Genomic DNA, 20302 nt, shown 5'->3' on the forward strand with positions numbered 1-20302 from the left:
TCTGATCTCTGATAAACTAACCCAAAGCATAAACTATGGAAAAGAATCCTTATCCAATAAATGGTACTGGGAGAACTGGAAATCCACATATTAAAGAGTAAAAGTGTCCACATTTTTACTACTGACAAAAATTTATTCATGATGGATAAGATATTTTAATCTAAGACATGAAATGATAAAAATCTTTTTTTTTTTTTTTTTTTTTTTTGGCCAGGGCCATGTTTGCACCTGCCACTTCCAGCATATGGGGCCAGCACTCTACCCTCTTGAGCCACAGGCGCCTCCCAAAATGATAAAAAATCTTAGAAGAGCATGTGACGAAAACTCTCTATGATGTCAGACTGGGGAAGGGTTTTATGAAGACGTCAGAGGAAATGACAACAACAAACATTTATAAATGAGGCCTAATTAAGTTGAAAAGCTTCTTCCCAGCTACAGACACAACACACAAAGCAAAAAGATAACCTTCAGAATGGGAAAAGATATTTGCAGGGTCTGAATCTGACAAAGGGTTGATAACTAGAATCCACAGAGAACTCAAATTAATCAACCAAAAAAGTAAACAATCCCATCTATCTCTGTACAAGAGATATGAACAGAAACTTCTTCAATGAAGACAGATTAATGGCTAAAAAAAAATTTTTGAAAAAAGTCATCATCCCTGATCATCAGAGAAATGTAAATCAAAACCATCCTGAGATATCACCTAAGCCCAGTGATAATAGCTTGTATCACAAAGTCCTAAAGCTGCAGAAACCTGCTTGGATGTGAAGAGAACACAATATTTTAACACTGTTAGTGGGACTGCAAACTAATACAATATCTTTGAAAAGAAGTATAGAAAATCCTTAAAGAACTCAAATTAGACCTCCCATTTGATGCTGATATTTCATTATTGGGAATCTACCCAGAAGAAAAGAAATTACTTTATCATAAGGACATAGCTAGACTGTTTATCACAGATCAAATTATAATCACCAATATTTGGAAACAACCAAAATACCCACCAATCCAGGAACAGATCAATAAGCTGTGGAATATGTATACCATGGAATACTATCCAGCCATTCAAAAGATGGAGACTTTATATCTTTTTTATTAACATGAATAGAGTTGAAACACATTCTTTTTAGTAAAGTATTATAAAAATGGAGAACCAAGATTCCATGGAACTTAATACTAATATGAGCAAGTATATGATCTAATACATGCCCACATTAAAGAAAAATCAAATGAATTTAAGGTGAAAGCCAAGAGAATGAGGGAGCAGGGAGATAGGGACAGGAAGAGGGGTGGGTGTATTCCCACTTAATGGGTACTATGTTAGGGTGTATGGTATACTTCTTGGGAGTGGGACCCAATTATAAGAGGGATTCTACCTAAAAAATGCTGGCAATGAAAGCCAATTATTTGTACCCTTAAATTAACCTAAAACAATAAAAAGTTAATAAAATAAATAAATAAATAAATAAAATACCATTATTTTGTATTATTTCCTAAAACAAATGTATATCTACATCAAGTAGTAGGTATATGAAATGATTCTTAAATTTAGGGTAAATATGAGGGCTATATTTTGAGGAATTCTAAAAAAAATGCTTAAACATTACACTCATTATTTTGATGACTTCTAAATTATTTCAATTTAGATGTTACAACTGACAAAAGAGAAACCATTAGGTTAGAAAAATATTATGGAAAATGTATTAGTTTCATATGGTTACTATAACAAATCACCCCAAACTTAGTGGCTTAAAAAGCACAAGTTTATTATTCCATAGTTCTATACATAATTAGTCCAATACAGATCTCACTGGGCTAAATCAAGGTGTTGGTAATGCTGCTTTTCTTTTTAACAGAAATCAATTTATTGTATTGGCTTGTTAAGCTTCTAGATGTTGCCCACTTTCCTTAGCTCATGACTACTTTCCTCCATCTTTAAAGCTATCTTTAAAGCCATGGTCACACCTACTGATATCCTCTTTCTTCGGACCATTCAAACAACTGAGGAAAATTTCCTTATTTCAAGGTCAGCTGATTAGCAAACTTGATTCTGTCTGCAACCTTAATTCCTCTTTTCTATGTAACCAAATAAACAGTAACAGTATCTGAGTACTAAAATGGGTGCAGCAATTATTTTGTCTATCATATCAACTACATACTATGATACTGGAGACAGAAGATTGCAGGAGGCTTCTTGGAGTATGTGAGCATTAAGTGAGGGTTTGAAAAGAAGTTAAAATATTGACAGGATTAATATTAGAATGTGAGAATGAACAACAAACTGCAATTAATTCTGAGATATTCTTTCCAAGCCAATAATGTTAGTGGAGCTGAGAGTAATGGTTTTATATTGGGCTAAAATCAGGGTGTCAGCTGTGTTCCTGGCATCTCTAAAGGGGAACCCTTTCTCTTGCCTCTTTCATTTGTCTGGAAATCACCAGAATTCCTTGGGTCATGATCTGTCCTTCCATCTTCAAAGCCATTAGTGTAGCATTTTTAAATCTCTACCTGACTCTGACCTAGCTTCCATAATTTTTCATGTATAAAGATCTTGTATTTTGATATATAGTCCACCTATATTATCCAGCATCATCTCTCCATTTCAAATTCTGTAAGCTAATAACATCTGCAAAGTTTCTCTCACCATACTGCCTTGTAAAATAACATATCTACAGGTTTTGGGCATTGGACATGAGTATATTTGGGATGGGGAATTATTTCAAATGCCAGAGAAGATAAACAAAAACAGACTTTTCTAAAACTTCCCCTTTGACCAGTGGAAAAGATGGTATGTGTTTTATTTTCAGCATTTTAAAGACAATATAATATTTTTCCATTATTATTATCATCATCACCATCATATTTTTCATTCTTCATATTCTCAGAGCATTTTTGATGTGTTGTTTGGTGTTTTTCATTAATTTAGGGAACTTTTTGGCAATTATTTCTTCAAATGATTTTCTGCTCCACTATTTCTCTCTTCTATGGCATTCCAATTCCTTCCAAGTTTAATTATTAGGTAGTGTCCCATTGCTTAAGGATGCTTGGTTATGTTTTTTAAACTTTTTTTCCCCATAGATGATCTTCAAATTTACTGATTCATTCCTCTGCTATTGTTGAGCCTACAGATGAGTCAAACTGAAGACATTCTCCATCTCTATAACACTGTTTTACATTTCTAGAAATTTTATTTGTATTATTTTCTTGGTTACCATCTCTGTGCTGAAATGGCCCATCTAACCTTACATGCTTTTCACATTTTCTACCAGAACTTTTAATATAGTAATTATAGCTATTTTAAATTTCCTATCAGTTTCAATATATGTGTATTTGTCAAGTCTAGGTCTGGATATTATGCTTTCTGGTCTCTTACATGTGTTTACTTTTCTTGTCATTTTTCATGCTTTGTAATTTTTTTGAAAGCCAAATATTTTGTGTAGGACAGTAGAAACTGAGGTAAATGATTTCTATGCCTGTAAATGTACATCTCTTTCATTTCGTTATGTTTCTAATTCAAGTGTTCAGTTTTGTCTAACTAGATCTTAGGCTTGGTTTGAAGTTTCTTGCTGCTGTGGTTACTCTCAGTAACTACAAGCTTCAAATTCTTTTAGTGATATCTTGTATTTAGGCTGTGGACCAGTTTGTCACAGGTATTTTATTAATGTGCTGTCGGCCCTCCCTATTTTCAAATTTTCTATCAGTCAATTCAATCAATTGCATATCAAACATGTTTAGAAAAAAAACAGTTAAACATAATGCAAACTTTAAAAATGCAGTACAACAACTACAGAGTGTACCAAAAAAATGTATACACATTTTAAGAAGGGAGAAAAAAGCATATTGCATTTGGAATACTCATTATTTTTGACTTCTGCAATTACAAGAAGTGCTCAAAATGACTTGTATTCACATTTTGTTATCATTTTATATTTAGTATTCAAATTTTAAGACTTTTTGTTTTTTCTTCAATTGAGTATGCATTTGTGGCACCCTCTGTATTTATGTAGCATTTACATTTTGTTAGGTATTATGAGTAATATAGAGGTTATTTAAATTATATGAGAGGATGCACATAGGTTGTATGTAAATATTAGGCCATTTTTATAAGGTATTTGAGCATCTGTATATTTTTAATTTATTTTTACATTTTTATTGTTGGAGATCCTTTGAGGGTACAAAGAACAGGTTACACTGACTGCATTTCTTAGGTAAATTCCCTGTTATAATTGTGTTCTGCCTCCAAAAGATGTGTCACATGCTGTGATCCCTCACCCCCTTCCCCCATTCTTCTCTCTCCTCATCCCTTCAGCGACCCCATCCCTTCTTTCCTTTCTCTGCTCTTCCATTCTTCCACTCTCTCCCTCCTTCTTTCTCCCTGATCTTCTATTCCCCACCCCATGTACTAGGTCATTAACTGCCCTCATATGAGAATTGAGTACATAGAATTCTTGTTTCTCCCTTCTTGTGATATTTTACTAAGAATAATGTGTTCCACTTCAATCCAGGTTAATAAAAAATGATATAAAGTCTCCACATTTTTAGTGACTGAACAGTATTCCATGGTATACATATACCACAGTTGTTAATCCATTCCTGGGATGGTGGGCACTTAGGCAGTTTGCACATTTTTGTGATTGTAAATTGAGCACCAACAGTCTAGTGCAAGTTTCCTTATGGTAAAAGGTTTTTCTTCCTTCTGGGTAGATGCCCATCAATGGGATTTGCAGGATCAATTGGGAGGACTAGCTTGAGTTCTTTGATGGTTCTCTATACTTCCTTCCAAAATGTTATATTACTTTGCAGTCCCATCCCACCAACAGTGTAAAAGTGTTCCCTTCTCTCCACACCCACACCAGCACTTGCAGTTTTGAGATTTTGAGAGGTGGGGCCATTCTCTCTGGGGTTAGATGATATCTCAGAGTGATTTTGATTTACATTTCTGTAATAATTAGGGATGATGAGCATTTTCTCAGAAGTTTATTAGCCATTGTCTGTCTTCTTTAGAGAAGGTTCTTGTCATCTCTGTTGCCCATCGATATATGTGATTGTTGGGGTTTTTCATGTGGATTAATTTGAGTTCTCTGTAGATCCCAGTTATCAAGCTTTGGTCTGATTCAAAATATACAAATATCCTTTCCCATTGTGTAGGCTGTCTATTTGCTTTGGTTGTTGTCTCCTTTCTGTATAGAAGCTTTTCAGTTTAATTAAGTCCCATTTGTTTATGTTTGTTGTTGCAATTGTCATAGAAGTCTTTTTCATGAAGTCTTTCCTCAGGCTAATATCTTCAAGTGTTTTTTCCTATGCTTTCTTTGAGGATTTTTATCATGTTATGCCCTGAATTTAAGTCTTTTATCCATCTTGAATCAATTTTTGTGAGTGGAGAAAGGTGTGGGTCCAGTTTTAGCCTTTTGCATGTGGATATCCAGGTCTCCCAGCACCACTTATTGAATAGGGATTCTTTCCTCCAGTATATGTTCTTGTTGGGTTTATCAAAGATTAAGTGGCTGTGATACCGGATTTCTAACACTGGATTTCCAGGCCCTTGGTCTTGACGATTCAATGAATGAATCACTGGACCATAGAATGAACAGTGAGGTTTTATCTACAACTCAAAGAACCAAACCTCCTTGCAGGGCAGGATGCAAGCGTTACAACTCTTATGAAAACAACTCTTACAAAGAGCCAAGCCTCTTTTAGAGCAGGATAGATGTGCTACAGCTCTTACAAAGGACTAAGCCTCTTTGCAGGGCAGGATCAGCAAAGAACCAAGCCTCTTTGTAGGGCAGGATCAGTAGTGCAAGTGTTACAGCTACAGCTCTTACAAAGGACCAAGCCTCTTTGCAGGGCAAGATCAGCAAAGGACCAAGCCTCTTTGTAGGGCAGGATCAGCAGTGCAAGTGTTACAGCTACTGCTCTTACAAAGGACCAAGCCTCTTTGAAGGGCAAGATCAGCAAACGACCAAGCCTCTTTGTAGAGCAGGATCAGCAGTGGAAGTGTTACAGCTACAGCTCTTACATAGGACCAAGACTCTTTGCAGGGCAAGATCAGCAAAGGACCAAGCCTCTTTGTAGAGCAGGATCAGCAGTAGAAGTCCCACAGCTCTTGCTCCTTCTTCCTGGATGGTCTGCCGAAGTCTTGTTCTTCTGCTCTATCTTCTTCGAAGGTCTGCGACGATCTGCCCCCAGGCTCTCTGCTCAGGGTCTTATATAGGTGTAATAGCTTAGCTGTGATTTGTCTATAAAATGGACCAATCAGGAACAGGATTGAAAATGGACCAATCAGGGATGGGCACCAGTTTTCCCTCTATTGACAGGTCCTCTAGCACTGCTCTACTGGAGCCTCTGGGGGAAGAAAGCTCCCCTGCTTGCTCCAGCCTGCCGGTTTCTTTGCTGGCTGCTTTCACCAAGACAAGGTGGAAGGTCCCCCCCAGGCCCTGCTCAGCTGAGCTGGCTGGGGTGCCACTTTTCTGGTATCAGCTGTAAGATGTTATTTTCATTTCCTGGTTTTCTATTCAATTTCAAATATCTATCTCTCTCTTTTTGTGCTAGTACCATGCTGTATTGACCACTATGGCCTTGTAGTACAGCCTAAAGTCTGGTATGCTGATGCCCCCAGCTTTGTTTTTATTTCCAAGAACTTCATTAGCTATACGGTTTTTTGAGGGATTCCATACAAAATGAAGAATTATTTTTCCAAGTCTTGAAAGTACGATGTTGGTATTTTAATAGGGATGGCATTGAATGTGTTGATTGCTTTGGGAGGTATAGACATTTTAACAATGTTGATTCTTCCCAGGCATGTGCATGGTATGTTCTTCCATTTGTTAATATCCTCTGCTATTTCTATACTTAAGGTTTCACAACTTTTTCTTTTTTAAAAAAATCATAGCTGTGTACATTAATAGAGTCATGGGGTACAGTGTGCTGTTTTTATATGCAATTTGAAATTCCCTCAACTCTGTTTTTAGGTATATTGTTAGGTATTTCATTTTCTTTGAAGGTATGGTGAAGGGAGGTGTGTCATCCTGAGACATTACTGTATTTTTGGATGACTTCCAGGAGTCTTGCGGTTGAGTTGCTGGTGTTCTCTAAAAACAGTTTCATATCATCACCAAAGAGGGAGTTTGACCTCCTTGGCTCCTATTTGGATGCCCTTTATTTCCTTCTCTTGCCTGATTCTGTTGGGTAGAAATTCTAGCACTATGTTGAATAGTAGTGGCCATAGAGGAGAGGCTTGTCTGGTTTCATTTCTAAGTGGAAAAGCTTTCAATTTTACTCCATTCAGTAAAATAATATCTGTATGTCTCTCATAGATGGCTTTGATCAGTTTAAAAAATGTGCCACCTATGCCTGTAGGCCTGTGCCTATGCTTCAGTGTTCTAATTAGAAAAGGATGCTAGATTTTATCAAATTATTTTCTGCATGTATTAAGAAGATCATATGATCTTTGTTTTTGCTTCTTTCAATATGGTGAATAATGCTTATGGACTTGCATATGTTGAACCTGCCTCGCATCCCTGGGATACAACCTACTTTATCACGATGTATGAGTTTTGATGAGAAGCTGTAGTCTACTGCCTAGGATTTTGTTGAGAATCTTTGCATCTATATTCATTATTGAAATTGGTCTGAAATTCTCTTTTTTTGTTGGTTCTTTTCTTGGTTTTGGTATCAGGGTGATGTTTGCTTCATAGAACATGTTGGGAAACATTCTTTCCTACTCATTTATTGGAATAATTTCAGCAGTATGGGAATAAGCTCTTCTGGAAGTTTTGGTAGAATTCTGGTGTGAAGAGATCCAGACCAGGGCATTTTTTTCTTGGGAGATTTTTTATTGTTTCTTTGATCTCAGTACTTGAAATTGGTTGGTTCAGGTGATCTATTTCTTCCTGGCTAAGTCTAGGGAGATGATGTGATACCAAATATTGGTCCATTTCCTTCACATTGTCAAATTTCTAGGCATGGAATTTCTTCTAGTATTCAGAGATAACCTGTTGTACCTCAGTGGTATCTGTTGTTATATCCCCTTTACAATTTCTGATTGAGGTTACTAGAGATTTTATTTCTCTACTTCTAGTTATTCTGGCCAAAAGTTTATCTATTTCTTTATTTTTTTCAAAAAAACCCCAAAACCCTAGTTTCATTAATTTTTGGAATGATTCTTTTGTTTTCAATTTCATTAATCTCTGATTTAATATTGGATATTTCTTTTCTTATGCTGGGTTTAGGTTTAGATTGTTCTTTTTCCAATTCCATAAGATGGCCTGTGAGTTTGCTGATGCACTCTCTCTGTTTTTTAAATGTAGAAATCTAAAGCAAATTTTCCTCTGAATACTGCTTTTGTTATATCCCACAGGTTTTGGTAGCTTGTGTCTCTTTTGTTGTCATGTCTAAGGAAGCTAATGATTTCCTCTTTTTTATTCCTGTACCCAACTCTCCGTTTCTTCTTTTATTTCTTCCTGCACTTAATGGTCATTCAGCATAAGGTCATTCAATTTTCTTGCCTTTGTGTGGGGTTGAATGTTTTTCCTGAAACCTTTACTGCCTCATGGTCTGGAAGATACAGGTAAAATTTCAATTCCTTTGATTTTGTTGAGGTTTTTTTGTGTGACCTAGGATATGTACAATTTTGGAGAATGTTCCATGGGCCAATGAGAAGAATGTTCTTTAGCTTTGGGATGGAGTGTTCTATGCACACCTATGAAGCATACTTCTTCTAGGGTCACATTTAGGTCTCTTGTATTTTTGTTTAGTTTCTGTTCAGAGGAAGTATCCAACTCTGTAAGAGAATGGTTAAAGTCTGCTGTTATTATGATGTTATGGGATATCATATTGCTTAGACTAATTATGGTCTGTATCACAAACCTGGGAGCATTAAAGTTGAGCCCATAAATGTTTAGAATTTAAATGTCTTCTTGCTGTTTTTTCCCTTGACAAATATGGTGTACATCTTTGTCTTCTTTTATTTTAGTTGCTTTAAATCCACTTATATCTTAAAATAAGATTGGAACCCCTCTTTTCTTTTGAATACTGTTTTCCTGAAAAATTGTCTTCCATTCCTTAACTCTGAGTTTTAAATTGTCCTTTGAACCTAGATGTTTTTCCTGCAAACAGCAAATAGATGGCTTGTGGGTTTTTTTTTTTTTTAATCCAATCAGCCAATCTATATCTCTTCAGTGGGGAATTCAAGCCATTAACATTTACTGAGATAATTGATAAGTGTGATGAATTCCTATTCATCTTATTTTGTGACAGACCATTGCTTAGTTTTACCTTTGCATTTTTATGGAAACTAGGTTTTGTCCTTTATTTTATGGGTGCTTACTTTGCTGGTGGTCCATTGTGATGAGTGTGTAGAACAGATCAAAATATTTCCTGTAGAGCTGGTTTGCTGCAGCAATCTTCCTCAATGTTTGCATATTAGGAAAAAATTTGATTTATCCATCAAATGTAAAGCTTAGTTTAGCAGGATATAGAATTCTGAGCTGGAAATTCTTTTGCTAAAGTATACTAAAAGTAGATGATGATTGTCTTTTAGCTTGAAAAGTTCATTTGAAAAGTCTGCAGTCACCCTGATGGATTTTCCCAAGTAGGTCAATTGGTGCTTAACCCTTAAAGCTTTCTGAATTTTTTCTCTAGTCTTGACTTTGGACAAGTTCATCACAATGTGTCTTGGAGAAGCTTTATTTCAGTTGAGACAACTCAGAATCCGATATCCCTCTGAAAGGAGTGTGTCAGAATCTTTGGTGACATTTGGGAAATTTTCATTTATAATATTCTCCATTACAGTTTCCATTTCTCTGGGGTGTTCTTCTTCTTCTTCTGGGATACTATAACTTGTATATTTTGACACTTCATGTAGTCCCATAATTTAGTTAGTGAAAGTTCTGCTTTCTTTCTCTTTTTCTGTCTCTTTAACTATATGAGTTATCACAAGAGCTTTGTCCTCTACCTCTCAGATTCTTTCTTCTGCATGATCTAATCTGTTACTGATACTTTCTGCTGGATCTTTAAGTTCCTTGATTGACTACCTCATTTCCTTTAGCTCTGATATATCTTTTTATAGTCTTCATATCATTCATCTCTTATTTGATTCTTTTTTAAAATTTATTTTTGGTTATTTTCTACTTTCTCAGAAATTTCCTTCATTGTTTTCTTAATCAATATTTTAAATTACCCTTCTGTCATTTCTAGCATTTCTTTATACATGGAATCTTTTGCAGTAGCTACTTCATGGTCCCTTGGGGGGTTGCTCTGGACTATTTTTTCATGTTGCCAGTATTTTTCTGCTGTTTCTTCCTTGTGAGTATTTTATTTTGTCTGTTACCTTTCCCTAAGTTTTCCTTAACTTCCTCTTCCTCTTTAAATTACCATGCCTCTGATGTAGGTGGTGATGAGTCCTTTTGGTATAGAACTAAAGGGATGAGAAGACTGAAGAGAAAGAAGGGGAAAAAGATTTTAAAAAAATAAAAGAAAAAAAGAAAAAGGAATGAATGTGGGTGAGCAAAAGGGAAGATTGACAAGAAGAGAGGCACAGAAAGAGGGAGACAGGAGTAATAACTGTGTACATTAAGGTATTTGGACTCACACGTTAAAAACTCCACAACATCTCGGTGTTCTGTGTCGGGTGGTTCCCTTTAGGTCTGCTTCTCTTTGCCAGACTGAGAAGACACAGTACCCCAACCTCCATAAAGTAGGAAAAAATATATTATAATTGGGGTGGCACCTGTGGTTCAGTGGGCAGGGCGTCAGCCCCACATACCGAGGGTAGTGGGTTGAAATCTTGCCCTGGCCAAACTGCAACAAAAAAAAATAGCCAGGCATTGTGGCAGGTGCCTGTAGTCCCACCTACTCTGGAGGCTGAGGCAGGAGAATCACCTAAGCCCAGGAGTTGGAGTTTGCTGTAAGCTGTGAGACGCCACTGTACTACCATGGGCAATAAAGTGAAACTCTGTCTCTACCAATATATATATCATATATATATATATAAAATAAATCAAACCAAAACAAACAAACAAAAATTCTTATAGGATAAAATTGGGGGAAAAGTAACGGACAGAAACACTAGCAAAAATGAAGTTATTATTAAAGAAGGCAACAATGAAAAATTATGTGCACACCAGAAAAATGAAGAAAATTAAAAAAAGAAAAATCCTAATGGGGGGAAAATTGAAATAAAAAAAAGAAAATCAAAACAAAGATATATATATATGAATATTGCCTGGGCAACAGGTGATCTCCTGGGGTATGAGATGCTATCTCAATGCTAGTACAGCTGTATAAGATGGAGACTAGAGGCTTCTGCTGACTTCTTTGCCCTCAAACCCCACAGGATTGAGAGACTGAATTGGTGAAAGCCCACTTCTGGCTAAGCAGAGGTTTTCCCAGAAAAGCATGTGTTGCTGGGATCTCTCCTGAAGTGGCTACCTGCTTCTTAGGTGCACCAAAAAAGCTTGATGCTAAGCCCCTGAGGGCCGAGGCTGCAAGGCATCTGTCCTACTGCCAAACACTGAAAGTTCAGCTCTTCCCAGGAGTATCAGTCCAATCTTCTGTGCACTGTAGAAAGTCACTAGATCACTCACCCAGGGTCTCCCAGCACAGACCTCACTCTGTGAACCTGAGGGCAGACCCTGCAGGGCAGCTCTCCCCACAATGGCTGTGCAGGGCCCACAGCTGAACAAAGAAATCTCTGCTCCAGCCTAGCTGCTCACTTTCAAACTCTGGACACAGCTCAAAGCCACTTACACACTCACCCACAGTCTCTCAAGTTAATTCAACAAAGTTTATAGGTCCAAAAAACCCAAAAAAGCCCACAGGGAAGGCCTTTCATGCCTACAATCTTGCTGTTGCTGTAGCTATAGCTGTGGCAGGTTCCACTGGCTTAGACTGAGAGATACCACTTGCCACTTCTCCACTGCTTATGCCCTCCTCCTGAGGTCCAGAAACCTCTTGATTTCTCTCTGTGTCCCCAAAGGGATGTTTCTAGGCAGAGTCCACAGGCCAGAGGTGCCTGGAGTCTTCTCTCCCAATCTCACAGTGCCCCGTTGCAAAGAAGCTGTTACTAGGCCACCATCTTGCTCAGCTCTTACCCTGTAAGTTTTTTATAATAGAACAAGTTACATCTGTTGATCTTTTACTATATGCTCACCACATCACTGTTCTAATGGTTTTCAAATATTAACTCAAGTACTTTCAAGGCAATAACCCATGAATTAGGGACAGTTAATTTTCCCACTTTTCAGAAGAAGAAACTAAAGCAAAAGAGGCTGTTTCACTCTTCCAAGGTCACAGACCAGGTGTTTTAATGACTTTGCAGTGGGATATTTTATTTCTAATATTTTTCAATTAATATGAAGGAACATAAAATTAGGTTATATTGTTTACATTGGTGAGAAAAGGCCCGAGTTGTATTTGAGTCCTTCTCCCAGGAAGTTTGTCATATACCCCTATATTGTACCCATTAGGTGGAAGCTTACTGAACCCATTCCCTCCTCCCCTCTCTCCCTTCCCCTTCTCCCTTCTGGAATTTAATTGTGTTTTTCTTCTCATGTTGTCCTGTAAATATTCACCTCCTGGTCTCAAATTAGTATTGAGTACATGGAATGCTTGTTTTTTCCATTCCTGAGATACTTAACCAAAAAGAATGTGCTTCAATTCCATCCAGGTAGCTATAAAAGTTGTAAAGTCTGTATTTTTTCCATGACTCAGTAGTATTCCATGACAGATACATACCACATTTTATTAATCCATCAATCAGTTGATGGGCATGCAGGTTGTTTCCACATGTTGGTGATTGTAAATGGAGCTGTGATGCACACGTCCTTGTAATTCCTGGCTTCCAGAACTGTGAGAGAATAAACATCTGTGTTTGCACAGTCTCATGTGTTCTGCTGTAGCATCACAAGACAGACTAAGAGACAATTTTTAATAATTTTGCTCTGGCAGCTTTGTGGTGGTGTGTGAGTGTGGTTTTAATTGCAATTTCTCTGATTCAGTTGGTATTTAACTTTCTCTTAAATGTTCTATCTCTTCTATCTAAAGGTCTAACCATTATGTTCTTAACTTTCCAACTTATTTGATTAAGAAACTGAATCTTTTGTCCTATAGAATACTGATGCTGTTAAATATCTTTTGACATATGGAAGCAGTAGTATAGCTTTTGCCTTGGCTCCATGAATATTCAAATTATATTAATAATCTTTCTAATGTTGAAACACTTTTTATACATGGAATAAGGTACATGAAGTCATAAGCTCCATCTTAATTTCATGATGTATTTTTTATGTGTTTTTACTTGGGTTTGCTAATATTTTATTTAGTAACATTCTTATTAATTTCTGTGATCTGTACTTTCATTTTTGGGGTGCTATTTTAGCTCTGTTTTCAAATCAGTTTTATGTTTTATACTTGCTCCTTCATTTTATATACTTCCCATATCCTTGAAATATTTTAGATAACACTGGTATTATTTTACATCTAACAGTTTTCTAGAATTCTCTTCTGAATAGATATGGAGAAGGTGCTTTTTTTTATGGCCAGATATCCTTTCAGTGATAAGTATAAAAGACCAAAAACATACTTCTTTGCAACTACTTTTTTTGAAACAAATGATTTGCTTTTCATTACAAATACTATGCACAACAATGCCTTCTTTTGCTAAACCAATAAATATAAGAATAAATATTCACCATGTGATTTGCCCAAGGTATTTGAAAAAAAGAGAAAAAATGCCTGATTTGCTTTCAATATTTCAGAAATCAATTTATTTCCTAACCTGTTAAAGATTAATTTTGAAATTATGACTCAATTGTAGAACAGAAAGAGTGAGAAAAAGAGAAAGACAGCGTCCATCTTAGAGCTACTTTAAAGAGCTTCCGTTAATTTTTCTGATGTCACCTTTCCTTTCCTTCCTATTCACCAAATAGCTGAATTTAAAATATTTCTAATGGCCTTAACAATGGGGGTGGGTAAAATATGTATCTAACACAGTATAAACTTTACCTTAAATAAGTATGCATATCAAAAGGTGAAAACTTTAAAATGGTACCAAAATAGTGAAGAAAAACCTGAATTACAGAAAAGAAAGTAAAGATTATTTAATCAAAAACTAGAATAAAAATTAGCAAATACACACACAAACACACAGCAGTACTATGTAATGATTCCCAAAGGGGAAAAGCAGTGGCTTGTCATTTCAAGAGAAGATAAATACACACACACACACACACACACACACACACACACAAGCACAGACAGGATTACATGCACCTATACATGCAAACAACAAACCCAGTATTTTTCAGCAATACAATCAATATACAAGAAGCACAAAACTCAGAATTATTTTACAATGCTTGCTTTTTTAATACCAAAGATGCCCACCTTGGCTGTACAAATATATATTTTCAGTGGTTTACTGTTGACTTCTTTTTAAAGATATCAGCAATACTACATGAAACTGCTTCCTTTATTTCACAGACTTTCATTTATTTACTTTCATGTATCTACCGTCCACCAACCAAAAGAGGTTCAGGTTGGCAGGCAGAGAGGTGCCTTATTTTCTGTGAAATGAAATGTGATAGCTCTCAACACTGGCCAGAAAATGTCTTATTGCCATTTCAACACTTGGCAATAGTTACAGTGATGCCTAAATTGCCACCTTGTGCAAAAAGTTGTGCAAGGCTGGTGTCAAAGACAAGGCAGTCACTCTTCATAACGGCTGTGGCAATTCTCTCCGAAGTAGACTGAGGAGTTGCTTTCCAAATCAATCGCTGTCTATGACCATTCAGCTCAAGTCAGTAAGTAAAATTTTCCGCGTGCTGGGGTGTTCCTATCAGCTATACAGTTGCGCAGAACTGCTGTTCACCATGGTGGTTTTCCTGATTCTGCAAGACCACCATGAAGTGAAAGCCAAAACAGGACTGCATCATCACCCAGTCAAAAGCACTAGAAACATTACTGTCCATAGCAAGGAAAATTGTTTTCTCCCCCTGTATTGCTGTAAGTTACTCATGCTGCTGCAACAGGTGGGGTATGACACCCTCTAAAGAGCCTTGCCACTGATAGCAAACACCAGGGCACGGACAGGAATAAGGCCTAAACTCACAGAGTTTTTCGTAGTCTCCTTTTTCCATGGGCGGTAGAATTATTCCATAGCCAGAAGAGGCATATCGACAAGTAAAAAGTACTGGATTGGCCAATTTCTCCATAGCCAAGTTGCGAATGGATCCCAATGGGCCCCAGCCAAGTTGCGAATGGCTCCCAACGGGGCCCAGAAAGTTGGACAAGAAGTTAGCTTTTGGCGACAGTACAAACAAGATGATCATGCTGACATTGAAGGATGGGTGCTAACACATAGTTAAAGCAGACTGGACACTTGAAAAGACTCGCCACAAGTCACTGTTTTATTCAGTTGTGTCAGGCAGGGCAGGCACGCTCTGGGATGGTGGACACTGAGGGACCAGCAGGTAGTACCTTGGCAGTCCTACGGCTCATTTTTGTGGGCGCAGAGGGCTCCTGGAAACTGGTCCTTGCTCAAACGCTCTCAGCCCTCAACTCCCTCTTACTAGTGCCCAGACGGAACAGACACCCTGGGTCGCTGTCCCTCCTAAAGAGCGCTCCTCTCAATGGCTTGGCTTCCCGCTAATTGCCTAACTGTCCCAGGGCAGCCGTTTCATGTGTCCTTGAGCCTGCCGTGCTCCCATAAAAACCATACACCTTGGCCAAGGCCCTGAGGAGGTGTGGCCCCACTTGCTGGGCTCCTGGCTGCTGTGTTATATGAGAATTATTGACCCAAATTCAGTATGTGTTGTATGTGATTGTCTTGTTAGACTTTTTGCTTCTCCTGGGAACAATGTGGGTAAATTGTATTTCACTAGAAAATTATCACTGCATCTGTGTTCAAATGTATTTGAATAGAATTCTGCAAACTTTGCGCTTAGAAGACTTGAAATTTTCTTTATATTCAAACTATGTCACTCTTGTCATTTTAAATTTTGGGCATTTGTCTTTCTCCCCTTTTGACTAATTTATCCAGTGACTTTTCATGTTTTTGATATCCACCCACAGAAACCTGCCATTCCTCTTATATATAAATTTCACTGCAGTTTTTTTTTTTTTAATTCTAGTTAATATAAGAGGGGTATGTAAAATCAGGTTACACTATTTGCATTTGTTAGGTAAAGTGTAAGTTGTAGTTGAACCCTTCACCTGGAAAGTGTGCCATATACCCTTACATTCAGCCATAGAAAAAGATGCAGATTTTATATCTTCTGTATTTAACTGGGAGGATCTGGAGAACATCCTCCTAAGTAAAATTTCACTGTAGTTTTATTTTCTAACCCATTTATTTCAACTTCCACCAGTAACTAGTATTTTTGCCTTCATACTTTTATTCTTTGGTTTTTTTTTTTTAGATTTTTTAATTAAATCATAGCTGTGTACATTAATGCAATCATGGGGTACAGTGTGATGTTTTCATGGCTTTCTGAATTTAATGTTCAAGCCATTTATTTTCATTCTTAACAGTGTAAGTAATATGTAAGATGCCTAGTATATTTTCTACAGATTACTGCTGTGGTGGTGAATTCTTATATATTCTGTTTTCCTTATCACTATTCTCATGTAATTCCACAATTTTAATCTGTTTTTGCCTTTGGGCACAAAATTTAACAGCCTCAGTAGTAATATGATTTTTCATAATTCTTGTTCTGTCACTTTTACTCAACAAAATTATATTTTTGCTGCATTACGGGGTACATAAGTATTAATAACTAACATGTTCCTAGTGAATTTTAGCCATTAGTGTTATAAGTATGCTTTTGGTTTTTAATCTATTTCATTCTCTTAAATAAAATTCTCAATTGTACCCTCTTAAATATCAAAATTATAACCTTTGAATTGTTTATTATTGTAATACTCTGGTACATGTTTGATTTTCTAAAATATATTTTATTGTTTGTGATTCATTGAGCGTATAAAGAATTAGGTTGCACTGATTGCATTTGTTAAGAGGTATGCCATATACACTGTGATCCCATCCCCCTCACTCCTACCCTCATCTCTCTACCATTCCCCTTGTATTATTTCATCTACTGCTTTCATATTAGAATTGTATACCTTGGGTTCTTGTTTCTCCATTCTTGTGATGTTTTACAAAAGAAAAAGTATGTTCCATCTCCATCAAATGATGCAAAGTCTCCATCTGTTTTAATGGCTGAACAGTATTCCCTGGTATAAATATACCACAGCTTGTTAATCTATTCCTGGGTTGGTGGGCATTTAGACTGTTTACACATTTTGGTGATTGTAAATTGAACTGCAATAAACAGTCTAGTGCAAATATCCTTATGATAAAAGGATGTGTTTTCTTTGTACTAGGTAGATGCCTAGTAATGGGATTGCAGGATACAATGGGAGGTCTAATTTGAGTTCTGTGAGGATTCTCCATACTTCCTGCCAGAAAGATTGTATTAGGTTACAGTTCCACCAGCAATGTAAAAGTATTTCCCTTCTCTCCACATCCATGACAGCACCTGCAACTTTGAGACATTGGGATGTGGGCCTTTTTCATGGGGTGTGGTGATATCTCAGGGTAGTCTTGATTTGCATTTCTCTGTTCATTAGAGACAATGAATATTTTTTCATATGTTTGTGAGCCATTCGTCTGTCTTCTTTTGAGAAATTTCTGTTCATGTCTCTTGCCCAGTGATATATGGTATTGTTGGGTCTTTTCATGTTGATTAATTTGAGTTCTCTGTAGATGCTAGTTATCAAGATTTTGTCTGGTTCATAAAATGCAAGTGTCCATTCCCATTCTGAAGATTGTCTACTTGTTTTGGTTATTGTTTCCTTAGCTGTCGAGGTGCTGTTTAATTTAATTAAGTCTCATTTGTTTATTTTTGTTGTTGGATTTGCCACAGAAGTCTTTTTCATAAAATCTTTCCCAAGTCTGATATCTTCAAGTGTTTTCCCAACACTTTCTTCAAGGATTTTTATGCTTTGATGCCTTAGACTTTAATCTTTCCTCTAACTTGAGTCAATTTTTGTAAGTGGTGAGAGGCATGGGTCCAGTTTAATTCATTTACATGTGGTTGCCCAGTTCTCCCAACACCATTTATTGAATAGGTGTTCTTTTCCCCATTGTATGTTCTTGGTTGGTTTATCAAATATCAGGTGGCTGTAAGATGTTAGTTTCATATCATGGTATTCTATTCAATTTTAAATGCTAATGTCTCTAATTTTGTGCCAATACCATGCTGTTTTGATCACTACAGGCTTATAGTATATCCAAATGGCTGGTGGAATGATACCACTGGCTTTGTCTTTATTACTAAGAAGTGCCTTAGATATATAGGGTTTTTTATGGTTCCATAAAAAAGAATTCTTTTCTCCAAGTCTTGAAAGTATTATCTTGGTATTTTAATAGGGATGGCATTGAATCTTTGGATTGCTTTGAGAAGTGTAGACATTTTAACAATGTTAATTCTTCCCGGCCATGAGCATAGTATGTTCTTCCATTCGTTAATATCTTCCACTATTTTTTTTCTTAGGGTTTCATAATATTCTTTATAGAGATCCTTCACCTCTTCTATTAGGTAGATTCCTAGGTATTTCATTTTCTTTGAAGCCATTTTCAAAGGGATTGTTAACTACTCATCTTGGCTGTTATTGGCATATACAAATTCTAGTGACTCCTGGATGTTGATTTTATATACTGAGACATTACTGTCTATTTAGATCGCTTCCAGGAGTCTAGTGGTGGAGTCTTTGCAGATAGGGAGAGTTTGACCTTCTCACCCCACATTTACATGCCCTTTATTTCCTTCTCTTACCTGACTATATTGGCTACAATTTCCAACAGTATGTTAAATAGTAGTGGCGATAGAAGACAACCTTGTTTGGTTCCAGTTCTGAGTGAAAAAGCTTTCAGTTTTACTCCATTCAGTAAAATATTAGCTGTGTATTTCTCATAGATGGCTTTGATCAGTTTAAGAAATGTGCCACCTATGCCTATACTCTTCAGTGTTCTAATTAGAAAAGGATGCTGGATTTTATTTGAATGCTTTTTCTGCATTTGTCAAGAGGATCATATGGTCTTTGTTTTTGCTTCTGTTGATATGATGAATTACAGTTATGGACTTGTGTATGCTAAACCAGCCTTGCATCCCTGGGATGAAAACTACTTGATCATAATGTATATTTTTGATAAAAATCTGTATTTTATTGGCTAGGATTTTGTTGAGAATTTTTGCATCTATATTCCATTTTGAAATTGGTCTCAAGTTCTCCTTTTTAATAGGATCTGTTCCTGGTTTTGGTATCAGGGTGATGTTTGTTTCTTAGAACATGTTGGGGAAGATTCCTTCTTCCTCAATTTTTTGAAAAAAGTTCTGCAATATGAAAATAAGGTCTTCTTTGAAGGTTTGATAGAATTATGGTGTGAAGCCATCTGGACCAGGGCATTTTTGGGGGGGGAGTTTTTTTTTTTTATTGTTTCCTTGATATCAGTGCCTGACAATAATTGGTCTGTCCAGTAGATCTATTTTTTCCTGGCTAAACTAGGGAAAGGATGTGATTCCAAATATTGATTCATTTCCTTTACATTGTCAAATTTCTGGGCATAGAGTTTCTTGTAGTATTCAGAGATAATCTCTTATACCACTGTGTGGCATCAGTTGTTATTTCCAGTTTATCATTTATGATTGAGGTTACTAGAGATTTTACTTTTTTATTTCTAGTTAATCTGGCCAAAGGTTTACCTATTCTATTTATTTTTTAAAAAAACGACTCCTGTGCTCGCTTCGGCAGCACATATACGAAAATTGGAAAGATACAGAGAAGATTAGCATGGCCCCTGCACAAGGATGCCAGGCAAATTCATGAAGCATTCCATATTAAAAAAAAAAAAAAAACTCCTTGTTTCATTTATTTCCTGAATAATTCTTTTTTTAAAATTTTGTTAATATCTCATTCAATTTTGGATATTTATTTCTTCTGCTGGGTTTAGGCTTAGATAGTTCTTTTTTCCAATTCTGTAAGACGACTAGTGAGTTTGTTGATGCACTCTCTTTCTGTTTTCTGGATGTAGGCATCTAAAGCAATAAGTTTTCCTCTCAAGACTGCTTTTGTTGTATCCCACATGTTTTGGTAGCTTGTGTCTTCATTGTTTTTATGCTCAAGGAAGTCAATGATTTCCTCTTTTATTTCCTTCTGCATTGAACTGTCATTCAGTATAAGGTTGTTTAACTTCCATGCTTTTGTGTGGGGTGGAATGTTTTTGTTGTAGTTAAGTTCTACC

At 36.5% G+C, this 20302-nt stretch overlaps 1 non-coding gene and 1 pseudogene across 1 annotated transcript; one reads left to right on the top strand and one right to left on the bottom strand.

The window, feature by feature from the left end:
- Positions 1–14621: 14621 nt before the first annotated feature.
- Positions 14622–15498, bottom strand: LOC100946872 (annotated as a pseudogene).
- A 4298-nt stretch (positions 15499–19796) lies between these two features.
- Positions 19797–19903, top strand: LOC111727822. Its single transcript, XR_002775279.1, has one exon. It is a non-coding gene; the product is annotated as a U6 spliceosomal RNA (small nuclear RNA).
- The last annotated feature ends 399 nt before the right edge of the window (positions 19904–20302 follow it).

Source organism: Otolemur garnettii, unplaced genomic scaffold, assembly GCF_000181295.1.
Source record: "Otolemur garnettii isolate 467f Iridium unplaced genomic scaffold, OtoGar3 scaffold00125, whole genome shotgun sequence".
Lineage (NCBI taxonomy): Eukaryota > Metazoa > Chordata > Mammalia > Primates > Galagidae > Otolemur > Otolemur garnettii.